Source organism: Bidens hawaiensis, unplaced genomic scaffold (assembly GCF_021521415.1).
Source record: "Bidens hawaiensis isolate Kalapana, Puna unplaced genomic scaffold, B.hawaiensis_p1.1 tig00005080_1, whole genome shotgun sequence".
Classification (NCBI taxonomy): Eukaryota; Viridiplantae; Streptophyta; class Magnoliopsida; order Asterales; family Asteraceae; genus Bidens; species Bidens hawaiensis.
In genome coordinates, this window is record NW_027491324.1 from 1,440,707 (window position 1) to 1,465,453 (window position 24,747).

Sequence of the window (24,747 nt, forward strand, 5' to 3'; positions counted from 1 at the left end):
TGAGCTTTGAGTTCGAGTTGAATAAACTCTTAAGCCTAAACGACCCTATTATTTTAATAACTTTTATTCAATATAACAAATATATATTTACATAATAATTATAATAAGAATTTAAATAACTTTTGATAAGTTCAATACAAAATTTATAATCATAAATACATATATATATATAGTTAAAAATATAAATGCCGAAATAATTAATGGATAAGCGGAGCGCAAGCTGTGGTTAAGATTTCGAAATAGAGTTTTAAATGAGTCGAGATCGGGCTCTCATATGTTAAACGAGCCATTCTTGAGCTTATGCGACTTAGGCTTGGCTCCTTACACTCCTATAATAAAAAATGAAAGAAATCTTACGTGGTTTTATATAACGAGAGTTATATACCGGATTACTTCCCCTCTCAGAAACTTTGGCTAGAGCAATCTTGTGACAATAATCTTGGCAGGTCAACAATTTCTATTATGAAGATTAAAAAGGTGAATTAGTTTAATCAGATTTAAATATTAAAAGACATTTCTATAATATGATTAACATGATACTTACTTGATTTATGGTATTGATTTTCACTTCTGTTTGATAGATTGAGCCAGTTTTCGATAAATGGTGATCAAGATTAGCAGAAACCGATCCTAGATGATCCACAACGGTCACGAGAGCATTGTGTATGTACTCCTTCGTGTTCTTTAAAATCCTGCAAGTTGGATTATTAGTAATAATACATTAAGGGTATTTAAAACAAAGAAATTTTTTCTACTTTCAAGAAGTCAAACAAGGTGATATTTAAATTCATTTTTATGGATTAAAATTTCAGTTTTTTTTTGTTTTAACCCTTTTATTGTATACCTAATATTAACCTCCTAGATTAAAACTTTGATTGATGCCATCTAAATTTAAACAGTTTTACTAAAATAAGATTTGACTTTAACTGGTTTGACCTAAAAAAAGTCAAAATAGAGCGTAGCTACTCACAGTTGCTTCCGCTTAGAATTCAAGAAAGTGGATTGATATGAATCTGCGGCATAGTGAAGCTGTGAACACAAATCTTTTAAATCCTGCAACAAACAAATTCTTAATTCAAACATCACTCAATCAAACTTTAAAAACAAGATTCACTAACTTAACTGATTTGGAGAATTTGGTATCATTTTCAGATTGAGATTGTGGGTTGTGCTTATGATCTTTCATCATTTTTCTTAAATATTTGGTCTCCAATGTTGGTTTTTTGATTGTGTATGTTAATAGAAACACATGCAAGCACATAAAATACCTGGGTATGTGTGTGTCTCTTATAAAATAAGTAAAAAGATTTAAGATTCTGTTGTCAGAAGCAAAACAGAATAGGCATGGACATGGGCTCAATATATATTCAAAGAAAAATACAAACTTTTTGCTATTTTCACAACATTCCCGTGATTTTTTGTGTTATTCCTCTTTTTGTTTAATTAATACTTTCTTATCTCACTTTTTTGAATAAGAAAGGGGGTGCTAAAAAGTTTGAATATTTAACATAGGCCTCGAACTTTTGTCCAATATACGAAACCAGACCCGAGAATCTGTTAACTCGAATCCAAAAATACACGTATCTATGGAACCTGAATACGCGTCACCCGTACGGAATCGTTCCAATTCGAGTCGAATACTAATTACTAGTTTCTGGGATTCAGGTCAACCTGAAAAACCAATTTTGCGTATTATACTCTAATAGTGCATGTTCATTTGCTTACTATTTTATCACAAGTTCATTTTGATGCAGAATATCTACTAATTCGAATTCAGATTTTAGTATCTTTTATTAGTTGTTTAAAATTCAAGTTTTCTAATATTTATCTTTCTTGTTTAGTATACATAGGGTTAAATGTTATTTAGTTTTTTTAGTTTTTGATATTGAAGTTTAATATAAAAAAACATTGTTCTTGGAACTTTTGGTTCGATTTTATCGTCTTTGTTAATCATGAGTCTCTTGAGCCATTGATCGTTTTCGAAACTGCATCAGTTAGTATCAGAGCTTTTGGTTCTCAAATGGCTCGACATGAACGTGAATACTTGTTTGCTCGTAGATTCGCCGACAGAGACAACGACACGAGTGTTTTCTATTCATGTGATTGTGGAGAAGATCGACATCCTATTCGCAGAGTCGTCGACCGAGGTAGCGGTGGAGTCTACTCCGACCCACGAGATCTTATGAAGATCAAACGACTCCGAAAACGAGTCCGCGATCTTGAAGAGATTGAATGGCTCTGAAAACGAGTTCGTGATCTCGAGTTACAACGGGAGATGCGTAAGGCGGAAACCGAGTTGAGCACCATCGTCTGGGACGAAGGTGACAACGGAGAGGAGCATCCGTTTTACTATCACCCACCTCGGTTCGACGAACCGATCTATTACGAGTGTGTATTGGAAGATGGTCCAAATTTTGATGAAGACGGAAGTGATTTCGATGAAGATGAATGTTTATTTGTGAAACATGTTCTTAACGGGTCACCCATGGAAATTGAATCTAGCACCATCGTAAGCTGACGGAGGTGACCATGGAGCTACTGATGATGGAGTTGCCAATGGAGGTGAGGATGGCATGCACTCCATAGTAAACGCAGCTGTTGGTATTGAAAGTGGTAGTTCTATGGTGGCGGCTACCGGTGATAGCACGGTTGCTTCTGGGAGTTATGGTGTTGGTTTGGAAGCTCCATTAATGCCGACAAATATTGTGGAAGGTTTGAATATTGCGAGATCTCCTACGGAATTGAATTCGCAAAATATGGGATCTACTAGGAATGCAAATTTTAAAAAAGATGAGAAGATTGAGGTTGCAAAAAAAATTGGATACACTTATCGATAATAATATCAATAATTTAAATATACCATGTGAAGATTATGAAAATAATTATGGAATTGGTAATGGAAATATGGATGGCTATTGGAGTCCATGTGGGGATGGGTTCTAGACATCGCCCACAACAATTATCAAGCAACATTCATGGGTGTTTTATTAAGCATGATAAGAACAATGAATCTAGTCTTTTATCTCGGGTTGTTAATGATTTTTTCGACGTTCTCAAGACTCGAGGACGAGTCTTTTCCGAAGACGGGGAGAAGGAGGTGAAGAGATCCGGCAACCCGATAGACCCATGTGGTATGAGTTTAGAGCCTGGTGAGACGACCCGTAGAATTGAACGGATTGGTCGGGTCACGGTGTTGATAAATAAGGAGTGAGTTGATGTTCCTTTCGATCCAGGTGGCTTTGTTTCGAAGACAAAACTCGAGAACGAGTTTTTTCGAATACAGGGAGTATGATACAGAATATCTACTAATTCGAATTTAGATTTTAGTATCTTTTATTAGTTGTTTAAAATTCAAGTTTCCTAATATTTATCTTTCTTGTTTAGTATAAATAGGGTTAAATGTTATTTAGTTTTTTTAGTTTTTGATATTGAAGTTTAATATAAAAGAACATCGTTCTTGGAACCTTTGGTTCGATTTTATCGTCTTTGTTAATCATGAGTCTCTCGAGCCATTGATCGCTTTCGAAATTGCATCACATTTGACTCTACAATTGGCCTTCTATTGATTTCAAGTTTTATGGTTATTCTATTTCCAAGTTCTAATTGCTTATTTATTCTACAAATTCTATTAAGTTTTCACTTTTCAGTTTCTATTCAACAACGATTTTATAGGTTTTTGTTCAATCGACTTCAAGTTCGTTCGATCCTATAGGTTTTGTTTGATTTGTTTTTGTTGACCACATCCACCTCTTCTCTCAATCCTAAATTTAAGGTATAGGTAAAGTCAAGAGACCTGATGCCATCATTGTTCGATCATATCCATAAGACCTCTATATACGTTACGAATGAAGATAATGTTGCTTAAATTTTATTTGTTTATTTTCTTTTTTTAGTTTCTTAGGTCAAATACCCAGAGCCCGATATTGTAAGAGTAAGTGAAACAATGAACAATGATTATATTCGTAGAAAAAAAATTTGACTTAAAAATGATAAAATGAATGAATATGCAACCAAACAAGAAAACTTGTAAACACATAAAACCACAATTTTTCGTTTCTATATTAATTTCGGTGACTCAATCTGCTAGAAAATACATGATTCAAGCTAATTGATATCCAAATATAATAACTAAAAAAAATACCTAAAATGTAGCTTTGTTACTTTTTTATCCATACACAACAAATTTGTAAAAGAAAATGTTTATTAAGACAATAGAACACAGACAAATATTACATTACACCTTCACTGATCACTAATGCCTATGACAAACCCTAACTTGACACTGCAATTCACTGCAAAAGGAACTATGTGAAATTAAAAAAACAAAAAGAAAAATAAAGAAGATTCATGTTAGTTCTCTAACAATAAAGAGAGGGCAAAAGTGTAATTTCCAACTCTGCATCAAAGAAAAGCCATAAACAATAAATGGCTTAACACTACAAAGAAGCAGGCTGCAGCTACTACCATAATCTGATGATCACACCTATACTATTCAATTTTGTATATCTTTTTCAGATTTTAATTTTATTTCTCCATTTTCAACACGAAAAGGGATTTTCACATGTGAATTGTTAGCTTCATATGTCCACGCTGCGGTGTTACCGGCTTGAGGAGCCGGGATTGTTGACCTTGGAAAGCCATTGATGAAGTCTTTGACTCGTCAATTGACTCGGGCGTATCACATTGGCGTTGTTTTCAATGACTTCCATTTGACTTTGACTACCTGAATCACATCTGGCCAATGAAGAGCACTGTGTTTCTGCAGAGTGGAAACCATGATATAGTTAGTTGTACGGTGTGCAGTAAAACCAGTACACAACCGAAAAACATCCCAGATTAGAAAGTCGCAATATTTAATAAATTTCCATAATAGAATAAAAAACTAGAACAGAAGTCTTTGATAGGCTTGTAAACAAACCGAACGAACATGAACAGAGCATGTTCGTGTTCGTTCATTTAACAAAAATCTAACAACCACCAAACACGAAACAGTTTTCTTGTTCGTGTGTTTGTTGAAATAAATGTGTTCTACAGAAACCCGATTCAGGCCCACAGTATTCCGTAAAAGAATATATAAAATTACCTTTTAATTCTCCTAAAGTAATGAGTTTGTTAAGGCAATCCCGAAAGGCGGTTAAGACAATCTTCTCCTGTGCAGCATAGGCTTCGGATACTACTTGACCAATTGGCAACTGAGATGTTGCATCTGTAGTACTGGGCCCAAGGCCTAGCCCATTAGAAGTTGAAGAGGTGAAAACTGTATCTTGTTCATCACACATCAAGGCTAGGGTTCCTGGAGACATGGGCCTCCCTTTTGACCCATCTGAAGTAGTTGACTCATCTGGGCTGGCTTTATCAGTCTGGGCCCCACCATCTCCCACTGGTTCTTTCTGACCCTGCGTTTGGTCCTTAACAGCCACTGATGCATCACTGTTTTCTCTCTGATCTGTGTTTTCACATATAAAACATTGAATGAATACAAATTGAAAAATAGATTAAAATATGAAAAGAAAAAAAAAACCCAGATCCGTGTTTCTATTTTAAGAGTTAAGAACACATGGGTTCAGGTCAACCTTGACTCAAGTCAAAGCAGATACAAGTGACCAGCTGTATGTAATGTTTAATGTAGGCCAGGTAAGGATGGGTTGACCTACCAATACATTTTGTTCGTTTGTTTTTGAAGTTAAAAACAAGTAAAAATGTACTATAAAAATGTTAATCTTTTTTAAATTAAAGATGCAGAAAAATGTAACTCAGGTTCGTAAATGAACCGAATGAACACGAACGTTTCGTGTTTATTTGTTTAACTTCAACTGAGCAGAAGATCGAACGTGAACAAATTGGGGTTTTCTTGTTCATGTTCGTTCGTTAAGAAAATGAGTGTGTCCTTGTCAGTTTGTTAAAAGTATAAATGAGCGGTCTACAAACGAACATAATTGAACAAAGATGAACCAGCATAGCCAAACAAACAGCAATTAAAAATAAACATGAACATAAACATGTTCAGCCTAAAACATTTATAAAACTAGACTGAATTAGTAGAGGGTGATACACAGAATTAAAATAAAATTGTAATGGTCCTATAATATTTTATTTGAGTATATAAACAAACGAACTTAAACATAGCTAAACTAGAGAACATGAATGATGAACGACACATGTGCTCATGTTCGTTCACTAACTAAATGAAATAAATAAAATTTGTTCATGTTCGGTCGTTTATTAAATGAACAAACTTCCCGTTGAACGATTCGCTAAATGTTCGGTTCGTGTACAGGCTAAGACTTGTAAGCATTTGAATACACTTTGTGCAGTTTGGACACGTTTCATGTTTAACTAAGTTATCAAAGTTTATATCTTTTTTAGATAGATAATAACCTATGTCACTATATCAATCCATTTTGACCTAATTATTAGCTTCAATCCAAGTTAGTAAACAATTACAAAGAAAAGCCAAGTATTTTATATCTTAACATTGAAATTAAAATCATGTTGTAAAGAATGTGTGGGCTACAAAAAGGTCATATAAATACAAAAAATAATATTATTTGCAACTGAAATAATAGCAGCAAAAATGTTGTAATCACCTGCAATCATCCTGGCAGCTTCATTTGCATATACAACCAAAACAGAACAAAGCTCCTTCACATCTTCTGGTCTTATAAGATCTGCCAAAAGAGACCTTCACACAAAAGAAAATGAGAACAGGTCAAATGACACCCATTTATTTGCAAATGGCTGATTGTGTTTAATCTCAAAAAGGTCAAATAAAAAGTAGCTAAAGAGAACATGCAATGGGTCAAGGTTGCCAATGTATTTGTGAATGGATGGATTTTGGTTGTGTTTAACCTCAAATGTGTCATATAAAAAGTTGCTAAAAAGGATTAATTTGCGAATGGGTCAATTTTGGTTGTGTTTAAGCCCAAGTCTAACTTATTATGCATACATGTTTGTAAAGTATTGTAATAATATAGTTTTTGTAGTCGCACTTAACAAATTAATTTATTAGTTTAAAAGAGGGTTTTACAACTAGTACCTGTATGTAAATTTTGAAGGGCCTACTGGTGTAGGATTAGCAACATGCAGGCCAGGAATAGGAGACAAGGAAGAGGAAGGAGCAGACACTTTGATGTGGTTCGTCTATTAAACAACAAGACAAAATCAAAGTCAAAGACAAAGCAACTACTTAACAATTGACTATATGTAAAAATGTATAATACCTGTTGAAATAGTCCAAGCCTGTGATTGGATGAATCTTTTTCTAAATGTCCACCAAAAAACAGTTCTTGTGGTTTTCTCTTTCGAGAAACTGGCGAAGAACCATAGCCGGAGGTCCCAATTGCACCGGTGATGGCGGCATTTGCGGCCTGCTGAAGATATGCAATATTATTGGTTGAGTCTCCATGAAAAAGTGCTTGTCTTTCTTCACATCCTTCAAAGTTTTTGCAATCCATGCATTTACAATTCTCTGAGCATAAAATGTTGGCTTGAAAACACTCGCAGTATTTCTTCAAGCATCCGGATTTTTTGCAATGGCATCCTTTGTTATGCTTTCCCAATACAACAACTTCCCCGGCCTCTTCCTGAATAAAAGAAAAAAAGATAAAGTGACTCAAATACCATGTATCACTCCTTTTGTCACATGAAAATTGCAATAATTTGCAATGCACATAATATATCGAAAAAAAATCTTCGATACCCTTCAAAAATATTGATTTTTAGTAGTGACTAATAAGCAAATAAAAAACTTGCCAAAAATTTAAATGCATTAACTTTTGTCACTGGTGTAATTGAAAGCTTCGCTAATTATAAATTTCCAGAATATCAACCAAGTTTCGCATTTGTTCCACTAAAGTCACTTAATTTTCTTTTTCTCTTTAAAGCCACCTAAGTTTCATTTGATATTCCAATCTTGTAATTTTTCTTTTGTTTTTTTTTATAAAATGGTTAACATTTTTAAAAATTAAGTGAGGAAAATGAAACACATATGAATCTTCATTACTATTTAGTGATTATTCTTTTCCATTTTGACTTAAATTGAACAATTAGATTATTACTTGGTGTTTTATTCTTTTTTCTTCACTATTACCTTCTGCTTCAATTTTGTATGGAAAAATCAATAACTAAATAATAACTAGGACTATATGTTTCATTCGCCTAAATTTTAAGAAAATTTAAACATTTACTAGAAAAACTCACAAGACTGGAACACCAAATGAAAGTTGAGTGACTTTAGTGAAACACTTCAAAACTCGGCTACTATTTGGTGAAGTTTTCCGTGGTTATAACCATAGAAAGGTGGTGGGTGGGGAGTTCTATAAAGAAACAAAACTATAAATATAAGTAGTGTTAATTGTATACTTTATTTACTTGATCAGGTCGATTGAATAACAGGTCATAGACTTCGCTTTCAATACATGTTCGGTACCCCCCAAAAAATTGTCCATGCTTTTAACATATAATTAATACGTTAAATATATGTAGAGACTATGTTATTACAATGATAATACATATATACTTTCAAAATAGAAGAATAAGGAGGTCGTAAGCATTAAAAGTGGTTTGTATTATTAGGGATAAACCATAGCCCATTCGGTCCATTCACAAGTTATATCTCGCTAATAGAAAGCAAGTCGAATTAAGTGACAAATTACTCATCATGTAGTAAAAGTTTAGCAGATATAACAAATGTATTTCTAATTAGAAATTATGCACAATCTCCTGCGTAAATATGTAGCAAGGGCAATCACATAAATGCATGGCTTTTTAAACGCCAATCAAGCATATCATTTGCATCAAATTGGCAATAAAATAAAAATGCATAAACTGTAAATGGAGAAACTCACTCTATTATCACGATTTGCATGTGGGCTGCTAGCAATTTTAGGCCTGAATGCATTTGGATTGCGTTCCAAAGTAGTTTCAACAGCCTCTCTCCTAGTTGGCTCATTTTCCACATTGTTATGACAGTTAACACAGTTGCAACCATCACAGTATACTCCAGATGCAAAACATTCACAATATCTGACCACACAATAACAAATTTGTATATCATCAAAAATTAGAAAATTGAGTAGACAAATAGTAAAGGATGTACTTACAATTTCAAGCATCGAGAGTGTTTGCAGTTGCATTGTTTTTGCTTCTTCGGAGTACCATCCTTTATATCAACATTTTGTCTTGGCCGCGCTTTTGGGGACTCGATTTTCCTGAAATGGCAAAAATAGTAGTTTTACTATAAGTATTAGATATTGTAGAAGCTTTTCTTGTAGCAGAAAGGGCATTGACAAACTTGTAAGACCCAATATATCATTCATAATGTAGTTTATAGTTATATGCTATTGACAAAATAACACATCATTAAATGCACAAAAAAAACAGGGTATCAATGTATCATCCATCATCTTTAAAAGGGAATTAGTCAAAAAAAAAAAGGAAAAGGAAAGATTTTATTGGAACTAATTAGCTAAGCTAATGCATTTTTCCCACTGTTTGTATGATACAGTGACCATATATCTACAAGCAGAACAGTTTCATATCAAACATATCATATGTTTAATATTGGTTAATAACCTCACATTAGATATATGACTAGCCATCAGGTCTCATAATTAGTTAATAAGAGACAGCATAAGCAAATAAGGAGCTCTATAACAGGACATACTATCATGAATGACATTATGAGCTTACCACAAAGCATCTTCCAAATATGCTAAGACTCTGTATTAGTTCAAGAGTTATATATCAGCACACACACATGTGTATATATATTTAATCATACTTAACTCACCTTTCATCATTAAGAAATACTGATCACAGTGGTTTTGGTCAAAAAACTGTTAGCTATTTACAATCTCAGGTTAATGATAACCTTTTTATCATTTTGTAGCTACTTGAACCATATACCTACTGATTGTTATAATACTGTTTTATGCATATTAATTTGGACGTTGTTATAATACCATTTAAAATTTGTATCAATTAACTTTAAAAGAAGGTTTAACATGCAGAGTTAAAACTTAAAAGAGTAGCATGTATTATGAAACAAGCATAAACATATAGCTGCTGACTTGTTGAACAGCATTCACTACCTCAATAGAATCGAATTAGTAAGGAATAATGGGTATTATTATTTAATTTAATGTATTAGTGAAGCATATAAGACAAGCGATTTGAAGCAAAGAAAAGCCTTAATGGAGAAATGAGAAGAGAGAGTGACGCAGGTGGTTGTTGATAAGTAGCTGAAACATGAGACTGCTGCATAATCGGCAAATTAAAATCCAGCTGGCGTGCGAGCTGAGTTGAGTACTTTTGGGAGGGAAATTCAAATCTTCTTCCCCTTTTTCCATTCTTTAAATTCAACAAAGAAACCTCAAAACCTTCAATCGGTGGTGAACTCGAATGAATTCTTCGATCTAGAATTCAATTAGATTCATGAATAATAATAATGGAACAGCAAAATAGAGAGAGGCTTCTTCTTCGCCTTTGCTTTGTTTTGTTGCCTGTTGCTCCCTCCCTCTCTTGAGGTTTTGAAATTCAATTTTTGTAAATATTCGACGCTCAGATTGGGTTTTCGTATTCCAATCGGACGGTAGAGGTTTAAGCGTGTCATCGGACGGGTGTCGTTTGTTGGGGAGTCAATGGGCGCTTTTGGAACGTTGATTTCTTTGACTAGTTAGACTACAACGAAAACAAAAGGTTATATATACTAAAACAACGTATAAAAGTATTCTCAAACCCTTTGACATCAAATATAACCCATCTGAGGTCCTTCTTTGGAAAGAAATTATCATGGTTACTCTTCTATGGCGTAAAGACTTTTACGTTCTGTACCCGAGTTTCATTTAATAAGGGAAAGGAAAAGAAATGAAGCGATGAAAACAAAATGTTGTGTTCCTGAGTTTCATTAAAGAAAGAAAAGAAAAATACGTGTGTTCCCGAGTTTCATTAAAGAAAAGAAAGCAAACGAAAGGAAAGGAAAATGGAGGTTTTTATAGTGTAATTTCTTTCTTTCCATTTTGAAAGGAATTGAATGGATAGAAAGAAAAATAAATGAAAGGAAACGAAAATGAAAAGAAAGGAAATGAATGGAAATGTTTTTATTTCCTTTCATAAGGACTATGAATCCCAGGGCCATGTCTGAGAATTTAAATAACTCGGTTGAGCTGAAATAAAAAGGCCCGTAAACTCTAACGGGTTACGAAATAAAAAGAACCGTATGCCCAATATCTCAAATGGGTTATGGGTAAAAAAAAGATTAGACCCAATATCTAATAAGAGGATTAAGTTTTGTACCTATTTTATAAAAAAAAATTTTAAAAATATACAAAATATATATAAAAAATAGTTGTGCCCCAAAAATTAAATGCTTTAACCGGTTGCCAGGGATGCCCAACCCTCAAGCCGGCTCTGATGAATCCAATTCATATAATTTAAGTTTAGATAAGTTTTATGTCCCGTTTGGTTTATAAAATTCATAGAATTCAAACTGAAACTAAAAATTAATTTTTAAGAAATTATGTTTGGTTGACATGAATGGAATTAATTCCACTGTTCCATACACCACACTAGAGAAATTTCACAAAAATAACTATTCTATAAATTGCACACAAAAAATCATTTCACTGATGTCCATAAACCGAAAGCATTCCATTAAAATATTCATTCAACAATGTCACGTAGGGGTCACACATAAAACCGAATAACTAAATCAAAATCGAATTAACTGAAAAAACCGAACCAGAACATTAACCGATGGTTAACTTTTTTATATTTTGAATTTTTGATTTTTCCATTCGGTTTCAGTTAACATATTTTTTAATAACCGAGCATTACCGATTAACCAACACTTTTATCTGTAACCAGCATTTTCTTCTAGTGATATTATGTTTCAAAGCTTCAAAATGATATTTATCCAAATTTATTTGACCATTGTATACCTGGTCATATATATTTCATTTCACTTGTAGCATACATTAATTTCTTTCAAATGACTGTGATTTTAAATTACGCTTATTCACTTATACAGTGACTTTGACAGTTAGTTCTTCATTTGTTAAAACTTAAAAATTAAGTTCATGAGTTACCCTTTATGTATATTTTGGAACTAATATGTATAAACTAATTGTTTATAATGTTCATGGTTTTGATTTTAGTAAAAGTCATAACAAAGGTATACAAAAAAAATAGCCCGTATTAAAAGTTTGGGTTTAGCGGTTAATTAACCGAACCAAATTAACCACTAATAACCGATTAACCGAAACCCAATTCACCGAAACCGAACGATAATTGTTTTTAAATAACCGAAGTGTTCGGTATTGTTTTGATTATTACCATTAACCAAACCAAACCGTGCACACCCCTAATCAGGTTTCCCCTCAACTTTGTTTGCGATTACTTTAAATCAACCCCAATAGCTTTGAAATGAAGCCTGACAAGAAGATCGACAAACTACTGCAAAATCTAGAAAGCGTAACCCGACCCATATCAAGTTGGTTGTGGAAGGAGGGATTGCTGCTAAATCGATTAGTTGAAGGAAATTATACGAAGAGTGAAAAATGAGGATGAACTAAGAAAAATTACTTGGGGTTGTAGCAAACATCTTTTCTTTGAATCAGGTTGCAACAAACATCTTTTGTTTTAACATGCTGTTTTGAAACTTTAGAAACACAAAACTCTTCAAGGCCAAATATAGTAATTGGAAACTTAAAAAACCAACTAAAATGTGTTAAAATCATTATGGGTTGGTCGTAATCGATTTTTTATTTTTCAAGAGCCTATACTCACCATTACAGAAAGTGATTGATCAAAAACTCAAGGTCCCGTGCCTTAACCTACAATTTCCTTATGCTTACTTTTTTTAGCGGCTAATTCGGATCACTGACGGGCTACTAACCCACCTGAGCATCTCCATTTCACTCTCAGGAGGAAACCCACCAATATATGAGAAACCCGTTAACCCAACTTGAGCCTCCTATTTTTTGTCTCAAGTGGGATTTGAACCCAAGGCACCCCCCCCGTCCCTTCTCTATCAAAGTAAAGTCTTTGGGTAAATCACTCTAACCAATTGGACTAGCATATCCTATATTTATCTAGTTATATGTTTTGTTGCCTAATTTAATTTGCCATACAGTTTTAACAATTCAGCCTTTGGTCGCCTTTAATTGTGATGGTGTATTTTAACACGAGTAAAGATCGAAGGTAGAGCGTGGAAAATTTGGTGCAGTACTATTTGAAGGACCCGAACGGTTAATCTAAGAAATACAAGGGTGGTTTGGTTTTGGTCTCATGGGGTAGCTTGAAGGAGATCAAGGTAATAATAAACTAATTATTATCATTATCCTTTATTTTATTTAAAGTTTAAGTTTATCTTTTGTTTATTTATTTAGTTTTGAATTTGTGTTTGGAGTTCAGTTCTGAATTTGTGTTTGGAGTTCAGTTCTTAATTCAAGTCTTGAATAGCCAATATGGAAAAGGTCAAAGAGACCCAACACAACAAACGTCGAAGAAAGAAATTACAAAACAAAGACCAACATAGAAATTACAATGGGAAACTTTCAAAGTTAAATTTGCACCATGACTCCCAATCCAGATTCACCCGTTTACTTCTATTTTTAATCCAAGGAAACGAGAATGCTTTAATATCGTTCACCAACTTTGTCTTCGAGCTCTCCTTATGCTCGAAAATTTTCTTATTTCTTGGTTTCCAAATCAACCAAAACATTACGGCTAATATAGCTTGCAATACCTTGCCTTTCTCCTTTGACATTGTGTGATTTAATGGAAACTCGAGGAATGACTTCATGGAATCAAACCCGTTGCTAGTAGGTACCTTAATCCATGACAAGATTATTACCCTTACAAGTTTTGTTTAGCTGTAATTTAACATGAGATGATTCTGGATGTTGTCCGCATAGGTCGCAACTCATATTTGGTACAACCGTTCCACTTGAAGTGAGTGCAACTCGAGTAGCGATTCGATCTAGCTGAGCTTGCCAAATAAAACAATTAACCTTAATCAGTAGCCAATTGTTCCAACAAACGAAATTAACTGTGGGTTCCGCACCGTTATCAAGTTCCCATCTCAAGTCTCTAACCACAAAAGGGTTCACAGAATCATCCAAACCCTTCCATAACTAAATATCATCATTATTGGAACATTATAAATTTAAGATCATATCAATGCAGCTCGTGAACTCATTTATCTCCCTCGATGCTCTTGGCCTTCGTTTCCAACTCCAATTCCATTCATCACTACCTATCAGCCATGAAGTTCTTTCGGATATTAACGCGTCCTTTTTAACTTCCAAGGCATATAAGGAAGGAAACTTGTCTTTTAACAGTAACGGGTCGATCCAAATATACAACCAAAACAACGTTTATTACCTTTCCCCCAGCAAACCATTAAACGATCTTTAAAGTTAAATTATAACATGATTCGAGTTGCTCTAACTGCCAAGAACCTCCCAATGAAGATTTTGCCAGTACCCGATTCCATGTTCTTATGCCATTATAAAGAGCCGAATTTTTTCTAACCCATAACAAGTTATTGTCGTTCTTATATCTTGCCCGCCATTTTGCCAAAAATGCATATTTTCACCACAAGAAGACCGAGGTATAAGAACGGGAATCTACCAAAATGACATTTCTATTCATCGGCCATAATATCAATGTAACACCCCAGCTTTAAGCGGAATACGCCCGGGTGAAATATACAGATCACTCATAAGCTTATAGCACTATTAATAGTAACAATATATTTATTTTATTCCATAATTTCATAAGTACACAAAAAGCACGATAAGAAGACAAATAATATCACATCGAAATGAAACAATTATTATTCGCTTAAATAAATCCTAAAGTTGGTCTTGTTTTCTCGTCCTTCCACTTTATCGTATCAACAGGCAGCGCGTTTAAAGTAAGAACATTTGTCAACAACATATGTTGATGAGCTTTCATAAGTTTTACGCGCGCGTGTGTGTGTGTATTTAAAAGTGCGTTTCAACAATCGTCATGCGATATATATTCAACATAAAGTAAATGGAATGCAATAAAAAAAATAGTGCCCCAACTTAGGGAAATAATAATGATACCACCATTCTTTACAACCGAAGTTGAAGGATAGATAGCGCAGGCGCGTCCTATCGGACCCTCCCACTTTGCATTTGCGATTGCGATTGCGATTGCGTCTCACCATAAAGTAGTAAACACATTGAACTAATACATGTATACGTCATAAACAATATGTATGAACAATAACAAAAAAAATGATATAATGTGAATCGGTTTGAAATCAAATGCATAACCAACGAATTAAAATTTGAGACGTGCTAAACCCCAAAAATATTATAAAGCGTTAAAAACAGGTTACGAAGCTCAACTCGAAAATGAGAATGATAGTTTAAACGAGTTGAACAAATGATGTGGAGAATCACAGTGGATTATCCTAAACAAGTAAATATGTATGCAAGATTTTATCAGCGAGTCTAAACGGAAAGGAAACTTACGACAAATGGGGACTTGGGGATTTTTTTATTTAAAATGCGTTTAACAAAAATGAATTACAGTTTATATAAATCATTTTCTGTTTATTAGTTAAAGAATTATTTGTAAATGAATAATTATAACTTATTAATATAAACTTAAATAACAAGATTATAACAATTTATGATTAAACGTTTCATTTTTTAGTAACACAATAAATTAATTTACTAATTAATTAATTTAAAGGTTTTTACGTGAATTATTTTAAAAAAATTATGCATATTAGTTTATGTTGAACAAAAATAAATAATAATTAATTTGCTCTTAATTATTTAAAGATATCAAGTATATTAGTTGTATTATATGATGCATTTAAATAAAACATTTTTGTGCTAATCATCTTATTTAAAAGAAAGTTAATAAGTTTATGATGATCAGTGTATCATAACTAACTATTTATGCTTGTTCTTGCAAAATAACTAGGATCCAATATTTAGAAAAATCAAAGTGTTTGCCTTGGATATCCATGATCAAATTGACTATTAAAACCAAAATATAAGATTTTGGTGATAAAAGTACCGTGATCATGAAGAACAACTTATGAACAAGTATAAGCATTCAAGGTAAAATAAAACCAAAAGCTAAAATGTATGGAATCATAAAACTTACTTGTTAGTGCTCTCAAGCTTAAGAAAAAAATGTATTGAGGTATGAAAATGATAGATGATTAGTCCTCCTTTTATAATGAAATTATAGAGTTGTTATATCTTATGGTATTTATGAAAATTAATCATATTTAATATAACTAAAAACAAAAATTAAAAGAGTTTAAGGGATTTTCAAGGTGTTTAACTCTTCCAATCAGTTTTTGAGAAATCAATCAAGCCTATTACGTATCTAGTTCATATGATTACGACATGTGATTCGAGTCAATACGTTTAACTGATTAGGATTAGGATGAAGATTTTACGATTAGGTATGAGTGTGTGTGTCTGGAGAGAATTCGACAGAGTAACGAGGCAAGTTCATAAAATTGGAATTCTCTTTACTTTAGAAATACATTACAGGGCTATATATAGGAGATGAGCCATTCGTTAAATGTAACCTTAACGAATGAACTCATTTGCTATACATTACATTAAAAGACAACGAATGACATACTGTCATTCATTACTATTACATTACATAACAAAATTCTCATTCGTTATCACATTCGTTAATCAGAATAACAAATGTGATTTACATTACACAAATGGACACATTCGTTAAGGGATAACTAATGTGCCTTACTTTTAGGCGAATGAGTAAATACCTTAATTACCGAAATTCCCTTAATACATTTATCTATTATAATAATATATTATAAAGACCGAGACGTCGAATCGTGTATCAACAAACTCCCCCTCGTCTCGAGCTCTTTATAATCTTCAAAATACTTTAATTCTTGAACATCTTCACTGTCCAATCATTGCAACTATTAATCTTTAATGCGTAGCATACTCGTACGACTCGTTGGAACTGCATTGCAAGATCATAATCCTTCACATCTGTAAATCGAATCTGATTGTGAAATAAAGCATTGTTATTAGACTCCGATAAGTTAACCAACCACATAGGATGATCATGCGAATGAAATCCGTTTTTTTCCCGATCCTAATACAATTATCGCCTCACTCGTTCGATTATCGTAATACCATCGGTTGAACGTAGTGAATAGACTCTGAGGGAAGATTTTCATAGGAACCCTTTTCATTGTTTTATGCAGTTTTACTTGTAGCACCATTTCCTCCAGCCTGTGCATTATCGATCTCATCGATATACTTGTGAGTCGACACCCATGGCTTGAAGAACTTGAAGCTACAACGAGCTTCATGTAATTGATGCTGATAGAACCAATTAGCCCATTTATTGTTACCCCGATTAATGAATGGTCAGTTAGCTAATGTTCTAACATCCCATCGTGGCATGGATAACACGTCGATAATACGTTTTAAATAATAAATACCATGTTCACATTTAACCACACATACTTTAAGCTCCGAGTCATAAAGACATGAAACAATATACCTTTCATCGATCTCGGGCTCACGTACTTCTTCATTTGGTATGCCGATGCTCGAGTCTTCGCTTGCTTAATTTCTTCGCGTTCGTTCTAACGAAGAGTCTCGATCATCTTGTTCATCTTCTCAACGTTGTGTACAAACATACCATCCAAAGCACGTTCTCTCTTTCTTTCCTTCACCGTTTCAGCACTTTTCCCAGCCTCTTTGTTTCACTTCTCTCTTTCCTGTCTCAGACGTTCTTCTGTAGCATTGAAATGTTCAGTAGTAAAAAATGGAATACAAGAATCAGAATTGTTCATCGTATACATATCTGGATACTCCTTTGCAGTCACGTACTCAACCTCAACTTCATCATAATCAGATGGCATATTCCCACGTGGAATACCCATATTAGCACTCGGCTCAAACTATACTTCCACATCCATAGTTTTCCCCGATTTTTTCTACTTCTTCCTCATTCAAACCCAGAAGTAGAGCGATTTGTTCTTTTGTTAACGAGTGATCAACAAACTCGCCCTCTTCTATCTCATCAGCATTCACCATGCTTCTGACAATCCCATCCATCCCAACAAATAAAATCATATTAGCCACAATTGTATTAACCGGCTTGACGTTTGTGTAATCTTTGTGCGGTATGATCTGCAGATTATTACCTCAACTACCACTTGTCTCAGCTTGTTTACCTACCGACGATGATGTACCGCCCGATTGCTGATCACTGCTACCTCCACCCATATCAGGATCTTGATCATCATTCTTCAACTTTCTCAGCTCATCTTCTTTACATGTTAGCTGCAGAATGATCTCGTCTTGCTTGTTCAACCTCTCCCCCCCTAAGAAACAACAAGGGCTTTTAAATACTTGTTTTCCTTCTGTATGAACACAATATGACGACACATATTCCTCTGCTCGAGTCGCATCTGTTCTTGGAATACTCTGTCAGCTGTCATTTACGTTTGTTGCAAATGAATCAAGTTGAGCAGCTGAAACATTTGGGCTTGAGGTGACATCTGATAAAAGTTTGGATGAACATGCTACATCGGAGGATGATTAAACGACATGAAAGAATGCTCAAATCTCGACAACACAGATGGACTAGCCGGAGACATTTGTGCTTGTGGGCTCAGCATCGTCGATAGGATAGTCTGTGGAATATCTCGAAAACGAGGATCAGTCACCGTAGTAGTCAACAAAGTAACAAATGGAGAAACAACTGGAGAAGTAGGCATCACAGAAATAGAAGTAGAAGATATAGGAATCACTAGAGCCACTGAAGTAGAAACAGTACTAGGTATAGACGATCTAATCATAGGCATCGTTGGCTGACTTGGTATCTCGATACCGGTTCCACGTATAACCCTTTGCTTCTTTGGTTTATCAGCCTTTTCCACCATAGGCTCTTTGCCCTTACGTTTCCATATCTCAGCACTCGACAAACCTTAAATCGGACCCTGACCACCATCATTACCATCATCATTACCACTACCCGCACCACCATTACCACCTTCACGCTTGGAATCTGAGTCATCATGAGCCCAGCGATCATTAGGTGGGGCTATATAATCAATATAGGCAAGATGGCCAATCAAACGCTTATACCGTGGCCTTTCATGTAACTTCTGTCCACAATATATACGAATACGCCTCATAGTATCCAGGTTCATGTGATCGAGAGCAATAAGATCATCTCTATTCTAGAAAAATCGAGGATACATTAAGAAAGATGGTGACGTGTCGTGCAGTTCTCCTTTAAATGGTAGAAAATCATCTCTAAAAAGTTGAATGGTTTGTTGAGAATCAAAGCAACGAAAACTGACTGCAACATGATACGACACTCATCGTATCCACTTTTCGGTCCACCTAAGCTATGTATAAGTACGTGTAGTAATTCTTATATTGCTCACACAGATAAGCCTTATTGTACATAGACTTATCCAAGTCCCCCTTATATCTTATTCTACCAAAAAACCCCCTTATCAAAGTCCAATCAAACTCTCACCTATCATCGACAGTATCCCTAAACCCCAACACATCTCATATAACCGGTACATCGATAACCATCGGTTTATCCTGGATCACTGCCTCAATATGGTTCCCCCCTCAACATAACGAGTGGTATCCCAGAATGCACGAATAATACTCTGGTTGACGACTGTGTCGGTAGAGATAGCTCGATAGATTTGCGCTTGCTTTAGGTAATTAATAATATAGCAAAACATAACAGAACCGAAGAAATTGTCTTGTAAAAACGCACAGATGTTATGCTTTTTATCCCACTACAATAACACTTGTTCTGGTTCTGGTTTAGCTTCTTGTACATCAACATGTACTTCTCGATCAGGTTGTTGCTGGGGTACAGGAGCAGGAACAAGCATCTGGACGAATGAGTACATTCGTTAAGCCTTACTTTAATGAATCATCTACTGATTTGTTACAATAACAAATCAGGTAGTTATTCGTTATATTTAACGAATCTATTCATTCATTGACTAAACAAATGAACTGCTTATTCGTTACTTTAACGAAAGATAAAGTTACTCGTTATATTTAACGAATAACTCTATCATTCGTTACTTTAATGAATGAATGTGTTTTTCATCATATTAACAAATAACCCAGTTATTCGTTAATCTTTAATGAATAATACATTAATCCTTTATTTTGACTTCAAAAGTCCAGGTCAAAATTGATCCTAAACTCAGAAAAGTCAAAGACGATGCAATCTACACAGGAACATGTCCAAACAACGATTAAACTCTAATTCTTCCTAATACAATTCATCGATAACAATCCTAATGTATCATATTAAATCAATTATCATATTACTATCAATGATTAAGAGATACAATATCAAAATTGTTTCAGATTAGCTTTTCGACGATTAAAACCTAAAATTAAGATCAAATCTCTTGAAATTTATACGCTTGAACTCGCCAATACCTGTATATTCACAAACGATCAATTAGAACGAGTATTGTAGAGATTTAGACGTCTGAAAAAAATTTTCAAGATTTTCCCCCATAAGTGGTTGATAAAATCGTGAAGACGAATGAGCACACCGTTCGTCTTCTAGGGATTATAAACCTCAACAATAATTTCATGAATCCCGATGTGATTCGTTAATTCGAATATGCTATTCATTAAAAAATCACACGAATAACCTCCATTCTTAACACTTTAACGAATAAACAAGTCTCGTTCATTTCTAACAAATAAGTTAAATTAAGCTGCCATTTGTTAATACAGTGCATGAATGAACACATTTGTTATCAGGTAGCGGAAGTGAATGTTCATTCATAACGAATGAGAGTCATACGTTATTAATTTTAACGAATATCGAGTCATTCGTTATACTGTTATAGCGAATAGCCCATAATTCTTAACGAATGAAACCTATTTCATTCAAAGTGAATTAAATAATCATTTTTAATCCAATTAGGGTTTCAAATGATATTAATTTAATATTATATACCTTAACTAACCAAACTTTGATAAGAAATCATTAAATTAAGCGGATATACTTTAAAATCCATAAATTAAGCACGAATTAACTTAAAATGTGGGGAAATCTTTTTCATTTTTTTCTTGAATAGTTCATTCGATCTGTAAATCAAAAATAAAGTAGAAATAAATCTTTTTGATTTTTCAAAATTTATATCAAAACACACTAAAAATCTTTTTGTATTTTTCATTTTTCAAACAAAAATAACAAAAATAAAATACAAAAATGCAAATGCAATGAATGTAAGGACAATTAAAGCAGTACATATTTTTATGAGTTCGAGCAGGGAATCATATTAACTTATGAAGTTTCTAAACAACACTTCAACTTCAATCTTATTATGCACGTAATCCAATGATGATTGCAGATGTAATTGTCCTCTTAAACTTTACACAGATTTGTCGAAAACTTTACGATATGTTTAAGGTTCAATTAAGCACGAATTTTATGTGGATCCCACCTATCAGACATAAATGTTCTATCTCTTACACAGTGAAATTTCACATGTACGCTTTTGTATTGATTATAATATTTGATTAGCTGTGACTCAAGCAAAAACAAAGAAAGTAAAAATAATGCAGAACGTTAAAATTTTCCCTTAAGATCGGTATTACCACGCAGATAAGCTTCCATTTTAACAAAATAAGAAAATAAAAATAAGTTGAAGTTGTATAAAGTCTTAACAATCAATTCGGATAATCCCATATTATCTCACGGAGAAAGTCTAAGACTTTATACGAAACACCTAAAAAAGAAAGCAGAATATTCAAATCTTAACCCTCAGGTCAGTTAGTCTTATCGCGTAGGAGAGGATCCAAGATTTGAACAAAAATAAAGAAAAAATTAAGTTGAATTTCTTTGCAAAATAAAAAGAAAAATAACTTGAATTTCATTGCAAAATCAACACATGCACACATAATAATAATTTAAGCTTTTGATTTTCCAAATTAGATATAGAATTAAGCGTCAACATGTAATACCACTAGATTCGACGATCGTTATGTTTATATTTTATCAGTCCTTATATAGTTTGTCAACATATCTTTGCAAATCATATTGCTGGTCTTACGGGACTTTCCAATCTAATTTATTCATGTGCTAGATCCGTCAGGTTAATGTATTATCATTTTCCCTTATTGCTTCAAAAACTTATTTTGAGGAGCAGTTTTTCAACGTTTTTGGATTTTTGATATTTGAATGTTTTTGCTTTTTAAATTTTCTCTATACAAACAGAAATCACAATATTTTTGTATTTTTCTAATTCCCCCCCCCCCCCTTTAAAAACATACAAATAATAAAACGAAAACTAAAACAAACAAAAACTGTACAAAATAAATGATTTAATCGAGCAATTAAACTTCAGTTAACGTTTTTAATCAGTTTATACCAAGCAAATATTTAAATCTTGTTTTATTAAACGCTTTAGTATAAAGATCAGCCTTTTGGAAATCCGTGTGAATTTTATCAATACTGATTAATGTCTTTTCGTAACCGTCACAGATAAAACGATATCTGATTTCGATATGTTTAGTTTTTGAATGTTGAACAGGGTTTTTGGTGATACTAATGGCAACAGAATTATCAATAAAAATAGGCATAGCAAGAAACTTCAAACCATAATCCGGTAGATACTGCTAGATTTAGAGAACTTGTGAACAGCAACTCGAGGCCGCCACATACCCCGCTTCGGTTGTTGAAGTTGAGACCGTTGTCTGCTTCTTGCATTGCCAGAAAACAAGCTGGTTTTCTAAGAATTGACATCCCGCCATTGTTGATTTGAAATTGATCTTGCACCCTCCGTAATCCGAATCGGTATAAGCCGTCAAATGAAAACTATCATCCTTGGGATACCATAACTCGATGGCAGGATTACCCCTCAGATAATGCATGATTCACTTAACCACCGCCAGATGAGTCACTCGGGGGCTCGACTGATACCTGGCACGCAAACAAACCGAAAACATGATATCAAGACGAGAAGTAGTTTAGTACATTAAAGAACCTGCCGTAGCTCGATAAAGGTTTGGATCTATGGTATCCTCCAATTCGTCCGGTGACAAATTGTGACCCATTGGAAGAGGTGTCGGCTGTGATCTTGAATTGGCTCAAGATGTCGTTCACGTATTTCTTCTGATGAATAAAGATTCCCGTATAAGACTGGTGAAGCTGCAGCCCCAAGAAAAAGTTCATCTCTCCCATCGAACTCATTTCGAACTTAGTCTGCATCGTATTCTCAAAGTCCTTTCATAGCTTGTTGTTTGTTGAGCAAAAGATGATATCGTCAACGTGAATCTGAACGAGGAGCAGATCTTCACCTATGTTCTTATAGAATAGGGTACAATCCACAGTCTCCCATTTGAACTCAATTTGAACTTAGTCTGCATTGTATTCTCGAAGTCCTTTCATAGCTTGTTGTTTGTTGAGCCAAAGATGATATCGTCAACGTAAATCTGAATGAGGAGCAGATCTTCACCTATGTTCTTATAGAATAGGGTACAATCCATAGTCTCCCATTTGAAACCACTATCCAACAAATGGTTAGCAAGAGTGTTGTACCAGTCTCTCGGGGCATGGTGTAAACTATAAAGAGCTTTATTTAAATGATAAACACGCTCGGGATAGTCCGGATCTTTGAACCGAAAGGTTGCTTCACATACACCTCCTCATGTATTTCCCTATTCAAGAAAGCTGATTTCACATCCATCTGATAAACCTTGAAGTTCTTATAAGTTGCGTAGGCTAAAAATATGCGTATAGCTTCCAGTCGTGCTACTGGAGCATATACTTCGGTGTAATCAATGCCTTCCTGTTGGTTATAACCCAAGAAGACTAATCGTGCTTTCTTGCGCAAGATCACCCCATGATCGTCTTTCTTGCGTTTATAAACCCATTTAGTCGGTATAGCCTTTTTGACTATATCGGGATTATCTATCAAGTCTCATACACTCATTTGAACAAAATGCTGCAGCTCCCCCTGCATTGCTTTGACCCAATACGGTTCCTTAAGTGGCATTATGACACTTGTAGGTTCTATATGAGATAGAAAGCAGGTGTACTTCGCGATGTTGGGGGTTCCCGTTGCGTGCATATCCGCATAAGCACACACCGCGGAATCGTTGAATACATTAGCTACAAGAGATAATTTAATTCATCACATACGTTAGCGACCTATCGTCGCGTTATCACCCCAATGGTTACGTTACCAATTATATGTTCCTGTGGGTGATCAGCATGAATCCTTAAGGAAGGATTCGCAGGAATGGATACATTAACACCTAGATTGGTGATATTCTCCGTGGATGTGTCTAAGGAGTCAGTTAGTGACACATCTTCAGCTGGAATAGGCTCAGACAAGTCTTGGTCGTGGAATAAACTAATCTTCCAAATACGCTCTAACAAGTCTTCGTTCAACCAATTCCGTAAACGGATTAAATAACTACTCGTAGTCGAACATCCAGTCGGGTCCTTTACCGGTTGGATGTGTGGTGCAGCTTTGACAGTCAACATGAAACCATTCTTCTACACATCCCGAAGAAATGTTGAATACCCGCTTCTTAAGGTGAATTATACCCAAGAAACTATCCCTCAAATGCCTTTTCATCAAATTTCCCGGCATCTTTCTTCAGTACCATACACGAACACCCGAAAGGTTCCAAATACTTTAGGTTCGGCTTACGGTTATTAAGAAGTTCGTAG

The 24,747-nt window shown here is 34.3% G+C and overlaps 1 long non-coding RNA gene and 1 pseudogene across 2 annotated transcripts; both read right to left on the minus strand.

The window, feature by feature from the left end:
* Nucleotides 1–380: 380 nt before the first annotated feature.
* Nucleotides 381–1,056, minus strand: LOC143628877 (uncharacterized). Its single transcript, XR_013152831.1, has 3 exons — nt 971–1,056; nt 545–692; nt 381–457 (listed from the first exon to the last, which is right to left on the minus strand). It is a non-coding gene; the product is annotated as an uncharacterized LOC143628877 (long non-coding RNA).
* A 3,387-nt stretch (nt 1,057–4,443) lies between these two features.
* On the minus strand, nt 4,444–17,938 carry LOC143628893 (protein tesmin/TSO1-like CXC 5; annotated as a pseudogene). The gene is made up of 8 exons (XR_013152832.1): nt 17,763–17,938; nt 9,102–9,209; nt 8,847–9,024; nt 7,221–7,583; nt 7,037–7,140; nt 6,534–6,682; nt 5,084–5,437; nt 4,444–4,759 (listed from the first exon to the last, which is right to left on the minus strand). The product of XR_013152832.1 is annotated as a protein tesmin/TSO1-like CXC 5 (transcript).
* Between the last annotated feature and the right edge of the window lie 6,809 nt (nt 17,939–24,747).